Raw genomic sequence first — 13,990 nt, 5'->3', positions numbered from 1 at the left:
GGGCTCAGGTCTCTCAGTTGGCTTTTCATAGCCGATCATTAAAGAGTTGAAAACAGCAGGTCTGGGACAGGTAGGGGTTTCGTAGCCGCAGGCAGAACAGTTGAAACTGGAATAGCAGCAAGGCCAGGCGGACTGGGGACAGCAAGGTGTCATCATGCCCGGTAGTCCTGACGTATGGTCCTAGGGCTCAGGTTCTCAGAGAGAAAGAGAGAACGAGAGAATTAGAGAGAGCATTGTCAGTTGATGCCAAAGAGCTCGATTTTGGTCTCATCTGACCACAACACTTTCACCCAGTTCTCCTCTGAATCATTCAGATGTTCATTGGCAAACTTCAGACGGGCCTGTATATGTGCTTTTTTGAGCAGGGGGACCTTGCGGGCACTGCAGGATTTCAGTCCTTCACGGCGTAGTGTGTTACCAATTGTTTTATTGGTGACTATGGTCCCAGCTGCCTTGAGATCATTGACAAGATCCTCCCGTGTAGTTCTGGGCTGATTCCTCACCGTTCTCATGATCATTGCAACTCCACGAGGTGAGATCTTGCATGGAGCCCCAGGCCGAGGGAGATTGACAGTTATTTTGTGTTTCTTCCATTTGTGAATAATCGCACCAACTGTTGTCACCTTCTCACCAAGCTGCTTGGCGATGGTCTTGTAGCCCTTTCCAGCCTTGGGTAGGTCTACAATCTTGTCCCTGACATCCTAGGAGAGCTCTTTGGTCTTGGCCATGGTGGAGAGTTTGGAATCTGATTGATTGATTGCTTCTGTGGGCAGGTGTCTTTTATACAGGTAACAAACTGAGATTAGGAGCACTCCCTTTAAGAGTGCGCTCCTAATCTCAGCTCGTTACCTGTATAAAAGACACCTGGGAGCCAGAAATCTTTCTGATTGAGAGGTGGTCAAATACTTATTTCCCTCATTAAAATGCAAATCAATTTATAACATTTTTGACATGCGTTTTTCTGCATTTTTGTTGTTGTTATTCTGTCTCTCACTGTTCAAATAAACCTACCATTAAAATTATAGACTGATCATTTCTTTGTCAGTGGGCAAACGTACAAAATCAGCAGGGGTCAAATACTTTTTTCCCTCACTGTATAGGCATGGCAGTCCTCTCAGTCAGGTGTCTCCTTTGACCAAAATGATCACTAGACTGTGAGAACATGATAATACCAGTCTGATGACAAACCCAGAGCTTAAATAGTATTGTGAAAAAATAATACTGATTACAACTTTCTCTGACCATTAATAGCATCAATGGCTGTGCAAAAATAAGGGGATGCTAACTTTTCTCACTTAGCATTAAGATTACATTTTAAAGAATTATGTTATTTCTCCTAAAATATTTGTGTTTTGGAAATGAAACAAATATTCTGTGGCTTTGTAATTTTTATATAGTTATTAAATGTTTAATGTAAATAAATACTTTGATCTAACACTTGACTGTTCCAATATTAATGCATTAATGATTATAATTAATACAATACTACAATATGTTTTTTTCTTTAGAAAGCTTCACAGTACTATATTTTGTGTCAGATTTGCATTTTCACATGTTTTATGTGGAAAATCAGATCAAAGACATCCTGGTTTTTGGTATTTTTCGCTACATCAAAAACAGAATATGGGTTTCACATGCTGATAAATATGTTTGCTTTCCCCTGATTTATATGAACTAATAGGCAAGTATCCAAACCAGTATTAATAAACCATTTAGAATACATATACAATACATTGCTTCATTCTGTGGTGTACAGTAAGTAAAATCAAATCAAATCAAATGTCATTTGTCACATACAAGTGTTTAGCAGATGTTATTGCGGATGTAGCAAAATGCTTGTGCTTCTAGCTCTGACAGTGCAGTAATATCTAACAAGTAATATCTAACAATTTCCCAACATATACCCAATACACACAAATCTAAGTAAGGAATGGAATTAAGAATATATAGATATATGGACGAGCAATGACAGAGCGGCATGGACTAAGATACAGTAGAATATTATAGAATACAGTATATACATATGAGATGAGTAATGCAAGATATGTAAACATTATTTAAAGTGACTAGTGTTCCATTTCTTAAAGTGGCCAGTGATTTCAATAGGCAGCAGCAGCCTCTAATGTGCTAGCGATGGGTATTTAACAGTCTGATGGCCTTGAGATAGAAGCTGTTTTTCAGTCTCTCGGTCCCAGCTTTGATGCACCTGTACTAACCTCGCATTCTGGATGATAGCGGGGTGAACAGGCAGTGGCTCGGGTGGTTGATGTCCTTGATGTCCAGTATGAAAAATGTATGCACTCACTAACTGTAAGTCGCTCTGGATAAGAGCGTCTGCTAAATGACTAAAATGTAAAATGTAAAATGTAATGATCTTTTTGGCCTTCCTGTGACATCGGGTGCTGTAGGTGTCCTGGAGGGTGGGTTGCTTACCCCCAGTAATGCGTTCGGCAGACCGCACCACCCTCTGGAGAGCCCTGCGATTGTGAGCGGTGCAGTTGCCGTACCAGGCGGTGATACAGCCCGACAGGATGCTCAAAATTGTGCATCTGTAAAAGTGTGTGAGGGTTTTAGGTGCCAAGCCAAATTTATTCAGCCTCCTGAGGTTGAAGAGGCTCTGTTGTGCCTTCTTCACCATACTGTCTGCGTGGGTGGACCATTTCAGTTTGTCAGTGATGTGTACGCCAAGGAACTTGAAGCTTTCCACATTCTCCACTGCGGTCCTGTCGATGTGGATAGGAGGGTGCACCCTCTGCTGTTTCCTGAAGTCCACGATCATCTCCTTTGTTTTGTTGACATTGAGTGAGAGGTTATTTTCCTGGCACCACACTCCCAGAGCCCTCACCTTCTCCCTGTAGGCTGTCTCGTCATTGTTGGTAATCAAGCCTACTACTGTAGTGTCGTCTGCAAACTTGATGATTGAGTTGGAGGCGTGCTTGGCCACGCAGTCATGGGTGAACAGGGAGTACAGGAGGGGGCTGAGCATGCACCCTTGTGGCGCCCCAGTGTTGAGGGTCAGCAAAGTGGAGATGTTGTTTCCTACCTTCACCACCTGGGGGCGGCCCGTCAGGAAGTCCAGGATCCAGTTGCACAGGATGGGGTTTAGACCCAGGGCCTCAAGCTTAACGATGAGCTTGGAGGGTACTATGGTGTTGAATGCTGAGCTATAGTCAATGAATAGCATTCTTACATAGGTATTCCTCTTGTCCAGATGGGATAGGGCAGTGTGCAGTGTGATGGCGATTGCATCGTCTGTGGATCTATTGGGGCGGTAAGCAAATTTAAGTGGGTCTAGGGTGACAGGTAAGGTAGAGGTGAAATGATCCTTGACTAGTCTCTCAAAGCACTTCATGATTACAGAGGTGAGTGCTACGGGGCGATAGTAATTTAGTTCAGTTACCTTTGCTTTCTTGGGTACAGGAACAATGGTGGCCATCTTGAAGCATGTGGGGACAGCAGACTGGGATAGGGAGAGATTGAATATGTCCGTAAACACACCAGCCAGCTGGTATGCGCATGCTCTGAGGACGCGGCTAGGGATGCTGTCTGGGCCGGCAGCCTTGCAGCGGTTAACATGCTTAAATGTCTTACTCATGTTGGCCACAGAGAATTTTTGCCACAGAGAAGGCAAGCCCACAGTCCTTGGTAGTGGGCCGCATTGGTGGTACTGTGTTATCCTCAAAGCGGGCGAAGAAGGTGTTTAGCTTGTCTGGAAGCAAGACGTCGGTATCGGCGACGTGGCTGGTTTTCCTTTTGTAGTCCTTGATAGTCTGTAGACCCTGCCAAATACGTCTCGTGTCTGAGCCGTTGAATTGCGACTCCACTTTGTTTCTATACTGATGTTTTGCCTGTTTAATTGCCTTGCGGAGTGAGCAGCTACACTGTTTGTATTCTGCCATATTCCCAGTCACCTTGCCATGGTTAAATGCGGTGGTTCGCGCTTTCAGTTTTGCACGAATGCTGCCACGGTTTCTGGTTAGGGTAGGTTTTAATAGTCACAGTGGGCACAACATCTCCTATACACTTCCTGATAAACTCAGTCACCTTTTCAGTGTATTCATCTAAATTATTTTCGCAAGCTACCCGGAACATATCCCAGTCCGTGTGATCAAAACAATCTTGAAGCGTGGATTCCGATTGGTCAGACCAGCGTTGAATAGTCCTTATCACGGGTACTTCCTGTTTGAGTTCCTGCCTATAGGAAGGGAGGAGCAAAATGGAGTCGTGGTCAGATTTGCCGAAAGGAGAGCAGGGGAGGGCCTTATAACCATCCCGGAAGTTCGAATAGAAATGGTAGAGGATTTTAGCAGCCCGAGTACAACAGTCGATATGTTGATAGAACTTCGGCAGCCTAGTCCTCAAATTTGCTTTGTTAAAATCCTCGGCTACAATAAATGCAGCCTCAGGATATGTGGTTTCCAGTTTGCATAAAGTCCAGTGAAGTTCTTTGAGGGCCGTCGTGGTATCGGCTTGAGGGGGATATACACGGCCGTGACTATAACTGAAGAAAATTCTCTTGGGAGATATTACGGTCGGCATTTGATTGTGAGGTATTCTAGGTCAGGTGAACAAAAGGACCTGAGTTCCTTTATGTTACTACAATTACACCATGAGTCGGTAATCATGAAACACACACCTCCGCCCTTCTGCTTTCCGGAGAGATATTTAATTCTCTCTGCGCAATGAACTGAGAACCCAAAGTATGTTACAGGCCCTGTTGTATCTCTAGAAAGAAATCCTTGCCCCTTGGCTTATCGACTTTGTTATCCAAAGACTGAACATTAGCGAGTAAAATCCTTGGAAGAGGTGGGTGGTGTGCGCGCCTCCTAAATCGAACCAGCAGTCCGCTCCGAGTGCCTCTCCTCCGCCGGCGATGTTTTAGGTCAGCCGCTGGAATCAGTTCAATTGCCCTGGGGAGAGCAAACAAAGGATCTGCTTCGGGAAAGTCGTATTTCTGGTCGTAATGCTGGTGAGTTAACGCCGCTCTGATATCCAATAGTTTTTCCCGGCTGTATGTAATGATACAAAACACTTTCTGAGCTAATAATGTAAAAAATAATCCATGAAAAAACAAAATACCGCAAAGTTTCCTAACTGCCATCTTCTGTCTGTCTGTGATTCTCTTCTTCTTCTTCTTCTTCTTCTTCTTCAATGAGGTTTAACGGTGGGTGGCATCCAATTTGTTACATTAACGCCACCTACTAGCCTGGAGTACAACTCCCTTATATTTTGCTTGAAAAATAAATTAAAATAAAGAACAACCCTACCATCTAACACTACACTCACAAATTCAAAATTATTATTAATAATTAACACCACCCTTCTCCACTATTTAAATATATTAATTCCTACCTCATGCCCTCAACCTGAAATGATGGGACATCACCACTTAACACTCCCTGTACCTCTTCTGATGATCTCCTCTGCTGTCACTTTGTCTGTCTGTCTGCCTGTCTGTCTCTCTGTCTGTCTGTCTGTCTGTCTGTCTGTCTGTCTGTCTGTCTGTCTGTCTGTCTGTCTGTCTGTCTGTCTGTCTGTCTGTCTGTCTGTCACTCTGTCTGTCTGTCTGTGATTCTCCTTGTTCTCCTCTGTTGACTTTTCTGGGGTATTTGCCTCTCTTGCTTGCTCTCTTTCCTCAACTTGATGATGGGCCTGAGCATCATCATTTTCTGGTTCACTGTCTGTGCTAGGTCTAGCATCATCCTAGTTGTGAATTTATAAATACACTTATTAGACAATTATAGAGAGGGGGCGCTAGTGCGCATGTGTATGGAGTAGAAGCGTTCCCTCAGATCTCCTCTCAGCAAAATTTTTTATCTTTAATTTTTACCGTATTATTTCCAAGTTTGCTAAAAAATATATATATACACATTGTTTAGTATATTCCCCAGGCACTAACTAGCAGCGAAAAAGTAAAATATGGCGACGAAAACCAACAGAACAACTACTGTAAAGTTGACAGAGGCCCAGGCCCAACAAGCAGCAGCTAGCGCCATTTTGAGTACAGATGACGACAACTCTCCAGATACCCAGCAACAAGATTCAGCCACAGCCATGTGTCAACAAATGAAAGCCTGTAATAAAAACTATGAACGAGCGTTTGACCAAATGGAATGGTTATACATGTTCGAAGCACTCACTAGGTTTGGATTTGGTGACTAATTTACCCACTGGGTCAAAATGCTCTTGTCACGATCGTCGGTAAGAGAGGAGGACCAAGGCGCAGCGTTGAATGCGAACATATTTATTATAGGTGATACACGATCAAAACAACAAAACGATAACGTGACAGTCAACGGTCTAACACAAACCAACTAGAACAAGATCCCACAACCACTGTGGGCAAACAGCTTGTTTAAATGTGGTTCCCAATCAGAGACAACCAGCCACAGCTGACACTCGTTGCCTCTGATTGAGAACCACACTGGCCAACATAGAAATGGAACACATAGAATACAAATGAAACTCACACCCTGGCTCAACATACAAGTGTCCCCAGAGCCAGGGCGTGACAGTACCCCCTAAAGGCGCGGACTCCGACCGCGCCAACTAAACTACCACAGGGGAGGGACCGGGTGGGCACTCCGCCTTGGCGGCGGATCCGGCTTCGGGCCTGATCCCCACTCCCTCTCCAACCCCCAAAGTACCCCTGGTCCGGTCTGGCCCCGCTGGCCGGAGCTGGACTGCACACTGATGGAGCGGATTGCTCTCGCTCCGGCGCGTAACGCATCTGACCGGTGCCGGACCAGGCACCAGTGGAACAGGCACGGGCCGTGCCGGACTGACGACGCCCACCACTGGCTTGGTGTGGAGAACAGGCACGGGCCGTGCAGGACTGGCGACGCACACCACTGGCTTGGTGTGAGGAGCAGGAGCGGGCCGAACCGGGCTGGCGACGCGCACCATTGGCTTGGTGCGGGAAGCAGGAGCGGGCCGGACCGGGCTGACGATGCGCACCCCTGGCTTGGTGCGTGGAGCAGGAACGGACCGGACCGGGCTGACGATGCGCACCCCTGGCTTAGTGCGTGGAGCAGCAACGGGCCGGGCCGGGGCTGGCGATCGACGCACCCCCTGGCTTGGTGCGAGTGGCAGGAACAGGCCGGACCGGGCTGGCGACGCGCACCATAGGCTTGGTGCGGGGAGCAGGAACAGGCCGGGCCGGGCTGGCAAAGCGCACCATAGGCTTGGTGCGGGGATCAGGAACGGGCCGGACCGGGCTGGCGATGCGCACCATTGGCCTGGTGCGGGGAGCAGGAACAGGCCGGACCGTACTGGGGACACACACCACTGGCCCTACGCAGGGATCTGGAACGGGCCGGACCGGACTGGTAACACACCCCAGTACCTCTCGCCGTGCCTCTACACCTTCCATCCCCTCTTCGACCAGTGGCCCCCGTAACCTGGCGGCCTCCTCTGCCAACCCGCTGGGCCGCTCTGTCGCGGTCTCCTGCTGGCCCGTCGTCCACGGCGTTAGCCCCCCCCTAAAAATTTTCTGGGCGTCTCTCCTACCCGTGGACCAGGTCTCCATGTCCCTCGCCAGACTTTCGCCCTTCTCCTCACCCGGCTTGACCCAGTCGAGGAGGCGAAGGAGATCTGCTAGAGATCTCCCTGGCGATGGCTCCTGGACACGCTGCTTGGTCCAGTCTTGGTGGGATCTTCTGTCACGATCGTCGGTAAGAGAGGAGGACCAAGGCGCAGCGTTGAATGCGAACATATTTATTATAGGTGATACACGATCAAAACAACAAAACGATAACGTGACAGTCAACGGTCTAACACAAACCAACTAGAACAAGATCCCACAACCACTGTGGGCAAACAGCTTGTTTAAATGTGGTTCCCAATCAGAGACAACCAGCCACAGCTGACACTCGTTGCCTCTGATTGAGAACCACACTGGCCAACATAGAAATGGAACACATAGAATACAAATGAAACTCACACCCTGGCTCAACATACAAGTGTCCCCAGAGCCAGGGCGTGACAGCTCTATGGCTGCCCAACATCCTCTATTCTGACCAACAGTGAGCAATCCAGTCCTTTTTAACTACATAGATCTGTCCAACAGGGTTGTCCACGCAGTCCTCTGCTCTTCGCTGTTGGCCTTGAACCCCTAGCTATACAACTAAGGGATCATCCTAATATCCAAGGTCTTAAAGTAGGAAACATAGAAAGACGCATTTCGTTATATGCAGACGATGTGCTTCTATACCTTTCAGACCCATTAGCCTCTGTCCCCAACCTACTAGATTTAATCAATTCATTTGGCAAACTATCTGGCTATACAATAAATTGGGGCAAAAGTCATCTCATGTGTCTCTCAGACAATATCACAGCAAGTGAGTGGGAGAAGATACAATTTAAAGTGGTGCATGACCACTTAACTTACCTGGGACTAAAAGTACCTAGAAATCCAAAGCTCATCTTCAAGCTGAACTACAGCGAGCTGGTTGCAAAGCTAAAACATAACATAGAGAGCTAGAGAATATTGCCTCTATCTATGATGGGGCACATTAATGCCATAAAAATTGTAATTTTTTAAGACATTGGACTCGACAATCATGCCATTTGTCTGGGGTTACAAAACCCATCATATTTGTAAAGCCCACTTGCAAAAGACCAAGGAAAGAGTCGGCCTAGGCCTACCCATCTTTAGGCATTACCACTGGGCTGCATGTACTGGCAACTGGGTTTCACTGATAAATTGGACACGGTTGCCCCCCTGTGGCTAAATATGGAATTTAAGTCTGTAACACATTCCTCTCTTCAAGCCTTGCTTTTCTCCAAAGCAGAGTGCCCAAACAAACTGACAGGCAACAACTTTGTTTTGTGAAATTATGTAAGAATTCTAAACCAGATTAAGCATGTTTATAAGGTGCCTGATACCTCTGTATACACCCCGATTGTTCCATTGTTTCAAGCAGACCACCATAGTCCCCGTGCCCAAGGACACTAAGATAACCTGCCTAAATGACTACCGACCCGTAGCACTGACGTCTGTAGCCATGAAGTGCTTTGAAAGGCTGGTCATGGCTCACATCAACACCATTATCCCAGAAACCCTAGACCCACTCCAATTTGCATACCGCCCCAACAGATCCACAGATGATGCAATCTCTATTGCACTCCACACTGCCCTTTCCCACCTGGACAAGAGGAACACCTATGTGAGAATGCTATTCATTGACTACAGCTCAGCATTCAACACCATAGTGCCCTCAAAGCTCATCACTAAGCTAAGGATCCTGGGACTAAACACCTCCCTCTGCAACTGGATCCAGGACAACTGGATCCGGGCCGCCCCCAGGTGGTAAGGGTAGGTAACAACACATCTCCCACACTGACCCTCAACACATGGGGCCCCTCAAGGGTGCGTGCTCAGTCCCCTCCTGTACTCCCTGTTCACCCATGACTGTATGGCCAAGCACGACTCCAACACCATCATTAAGTTTGCTGACGACACAACAGTGGTAGGCCTGATCACTGACAACGATGAGACAGCCTATAGGGAGGAGGTCAGAGACCTGGCCGTGTGGTGCCAGGATAACAACCTCTCCCTCAACGTGACCAAGACAAAGGAGATGATTGTGGACTACAGGAAAAAAAAGAGGACTGAGCGCGCCCCCATTCTCATCGACGGGGCTGTAGTGGAACAGGTTGAGAGCTTCAAGTTCCTTGGTGTCCACATCACCAACGAACTGTTATGGTCCAAACACACCAAGACAGTAGGGAAGAGGGCACGACAAAGCCTATTCCCCCTCAGGAGACTGAAAAGATTTGGCATGGGTCCTCAGATCCTCAAAAAAGTATACAGCTGCACCATCGAGAGCATCCTGACTGGTTGCATCACCGCCTGGTATGGCAACTGCTCGGCCTCCGACCGCAAGGCACTACAGAGGGTAGTGCGTATGGCCCAGTACATCACTGGGGCCAAGCTTCCTGCCATCCAGCACCTCTATACCAAGCAGTGTCAGAGGAAGGCCCTCAAAATTGTCAACGACTCCAGCCACCCTAGTCATAGACTGTTCTCTCTGCTACCGCACGGCAAGCGGTACCGGAGTGCCAAGTCTAGGTCCAAAAGACTTCTCAACAGCTTCTACCCTTAAGCCAGAAGACTCCTGAACAGCTAATCATGGCTACCCGGACTATTTGCACTGCCCCCCCCACCCCATCTTTTATGCTGCTGCTACTCTGTTAATTATTTATGCATAGTCACTTTAACTCTACCCACATGTACATATTACCTCAACTACCTCAACTAGCCGGTGCCCCCGCACATTGACTCTGCACCGGTACCCCCCTGTATATATAGCCTCCCTACTGTTATTTTATTTTACTTCTGCTCTTTTTTTCTCAACACTTTTTTGTTGTTGTTTTATTGTACTTTTTTATAAAAAAATAAATGCATTGTTGGTTAAGGACAGTAAGTAAGCATTTCACTGTAATGTCTACAATTTGATTTGATTTGATTTGATCTAGGTCTGATAAGGTGTTTGTTGAGTGGAGGGAGAAGGGACTGGCCACAATTGAAGACCTATACATAGATAAGCAATTAGCATCATTCATCCAATTAAAGAATACATTCAAACTCTCTCAATCATATTTTTTCCCGTTATTTACAAGACAGACACTATATCAAAGGGAAAATTTAAAAATGTTGATACCTTCCCTGTACAACATTAGTTTTGGTCTGCTACAGCGCCCTCCCAATTTAAAACACCTCATCTCACAGTTTGTCTCCAACTATACAGATGCCTCTTCTAGTCATCTCAAGGAGTAGTTAAATATTGAGATCTTAGATGATCTATGGGGAGAAGCCCTGTCTAGAATTCACTCCTGTTCCATCAATGCCAGATATCAATTGATACAATACAAAGTCATGCATAGACTAAATTACTCCAAAACCAAATTGCATAGAATTTACCCCCAGGTCTCCCCACTGTGTGACAAATGTAAAGCCTCAGAGGGTTCATTAACTCATCTTTTTTGGCTCTGCCCCCTAATTAATCATTTTTGGTGGAACATCTTTGATTGGTATTCAAAGGTATATGAGAGGGCCATTGAACCTGACCCAGAACTTGCTCTCTTTGGCTGCTCAGAGTCTGTTCTAAGATCGTCCTATTAGGAACAACAGGCTCTGATGTTTGGAATGGTGGCTCACAGAATGGAAGTCACCCACCCCCCGCTTGCTTCCGTAGATGGCTAGCAGAAATTATTAACATCATAAACATGAAAATATATATATATTATCAGAACTAACTCCTCCAGCAGTTTTCTCAAGATTTGGGGTCCGTTTCTGGACTTTCTGGACAGAGACTGATTGTGAACACTGATTAGGAGCGCTTATTGTTGTTGTAACTGTCATATTGTTGTTATATTCTTGTCCCATGTCTTGCTTAAGCAATACTTCATATGTCTGGTAGCTGTGTTTTTTGTTATTTTATGTGTGAGAAAATCATTAAAAATATATATATATTATATATAAATATGGAACACACATTATGAACTAATTGTGTTTGAATGTAGACATAATTAGGATTATTGTGTCATAAGTGTTCCCCTCTACCCTAGTGTTAATTACTATTACATATTAAGGAACTGGCAGTGCATCAATGTGTCTGTCTCTCTGTTTTCTTTCTACCTCCACTACACTCGTCCCTGAGCTGTCTCTGCTATGCCTAGCATCCTTTCTTACGGCACTGGTACCAGAAGACCAGGGAACCACACTGCCAATACTGGGCCCAGCAACATCCTAGTTGTAAATGAATAAACACGTACAGACAAAGAAGAAAATCACTGAATAAATGCCTTATAGATCAATGGTTCTCAAAGTGGGTGTTGCAAGGTTTTGGGGGGTTGTGAGTGTTTTTTATATATACATATTTTAATAGGTTACATAAAGCCTACTATTTGTATTTTAAAGTGATATATTTGCCTATTTGAGCTGGTCACTAACATAGGCCTGTGGCATTACACCAAATTCTTGTCTCAAAAACATCTAATCTGTGCTGGTACTTCAGAACCAAAAGGTTGCGTGTCCTGACTGCCCATTTAGCTGTGTTTAATATTAGGCTACATATACAGCTCAAACATTAAGGAACTGGCCAGTGCTTGACATGGACTGAAAGAAGTGCTGGTACTTTTGAGCTAATATTCTATAAGAGGTACAGGAGCAAAAGCGGTATCAAATCTGAGGTGCCGGTACTCCCCACCTGCCCAAGTCAAGCACTGGATCTGGCAGTACATCTGTCAGTCTCTTTTCCTCTTTCTCTGTTTTCTTCTATTGAATTCGATATGAAACCATCTGTGTTGGTCATATAATGATGGGACTAGTTTCTGTGGATGCGGACAGATTTCCAGCGTTGTGCTTCATTTGAGGCAAGCAGTGACGGGCCTTCCGATGAGCGAATTACATTTTAAGTGGGACTTTCCAGCCTCCAATGGTGGTGGATATGTAATGTAATCCAACACCAGTGTCCCTAGTCACTACAGGCAAATGTGATCTATTATATGTACAGAGAGACCGCTCTAACAATGGAAATACATTTCCTTAAAGATGTAAGGCAGGTGGGAGGAGGCGAGATCAGGTGGGACCACTAGCCAATGAGGGGGCAGATATCTTCCAGTTCAAAAACCATAGTTGCCTCGCTGGCTGCAGAGACACTGAGATTTAGAAGCAAAGTAAATAGCCTCAATTGATAAAACAATTTAAACTTCACCTTTAACAGATTAATTAGTATTATTTAGCATTTATGCATTCATTCAGTTTTTTATTGTAATACATGATGACTTTTGTGTAATAAATGTCTACTGGATGGCTATTGCCTTACCTATGTGTTATAAAAGCCCATCTAAAACTTGTCAGGCTATATTGCTAAATATATGCATGATATATGATTTTCTTCTTCCTCTTCTTGTCCGTCATCTGAAGAGCAAATGTACTGTCGTGGAAATTCTACACAGGGACACTCAAAGTCAATCTTTAATCATTCTTTATTATCAGCGCCGCTAGAGAGGTTCCAACCAACTCAATGCACCAAGTACACATGTCGATCAGGAGCTCTCTAGGGGCAGTCCCGTTAGCTCTCTTATATACTGCAGACAAGTTACAGTTGAAGTCGGAAGTTTACATGCACCTTAGCCAAATACGTTTAAACTCAGTTTTTCACAATTCCTGACATTTAATCCTAGTAAAAATTCCCTGTCTTAGGTCAGTTAGGATCACCACTTTATTTTGAGAATGTGAAATGTCAGAATAATAGTAGAGAGAATGATTTATTTCAGCTTTTATTTCTTCCATCACATTCCCAGTGGGTCAGAGGTTTACATACACTCAATTAGTATTTGGTAACATTGCCTTTAAATTGTTTAACTTGGGTCAAACGTTTTCGATAGCCTTCCACAAGCTTCCCACAATAAGTTGGGTGAATTTTGGCCCATTCCTCCTGACAGAGCTGGTGTAACTGAGTTAGGTTTGTAGGCCTCCTTGCTCGCACACGCTTTTTCAGTTCTGCCCACACATTTTCTATAGGATTGAGGTCAGGGCTTTGTGATGACCACTCCAATACCTTGACTTTGTTGTCCTTAAGCCATTTTGCCACAACTTTGGAAGTATGCTTGGGGTCATTGTCCATTTGGAAGACCCATTTGCGACCAAGCTTTAACTTCCTGACTGATGTCTTGAGATGTTGCTTCCATATATCTACATAATTTTCCTTCCTCGGGATGCCATCTATTTTGTGAAGTGCACCAGTCCCTCCTGCAGCAAAGCACCCCCACAGCATGATGCTGCCACCCCCGTGCTTAACGGTTGGGATAGTGTTCTTTGGCTTGCAAGCAGCCCCCTTTTTCCTCCAAACATAACGATGGTCATTATGGCCAAACAGTTCAATTTTTGTTTCTTCAGACCAGAGGACATTTCTCCAAAAAGTACGATCTTTGTCCCCATGTGCAGTTGTAAACCGTAGTCTGCCTTTTTTATGGCGGTTTT

Source organism: Coregonus clupeaformis, chromosome 24 (genome assembly GCF_020615455.1).
Source record: "Coregonus clupeaformis isolate EN_2021a chromosome 24, ASM2061545v1, whole genome shotgun sequence".
NCBI classification, from domain to species: domain Eukaryota; kingdom Metazoa; phylum Chordata; class Actinopteri; order Salmoniformes; family Salmonidae; genus Coregonus; species Coregonus clupeaformis.
This window is presented reverse-complemented; position numbering follows the sequence as displayed.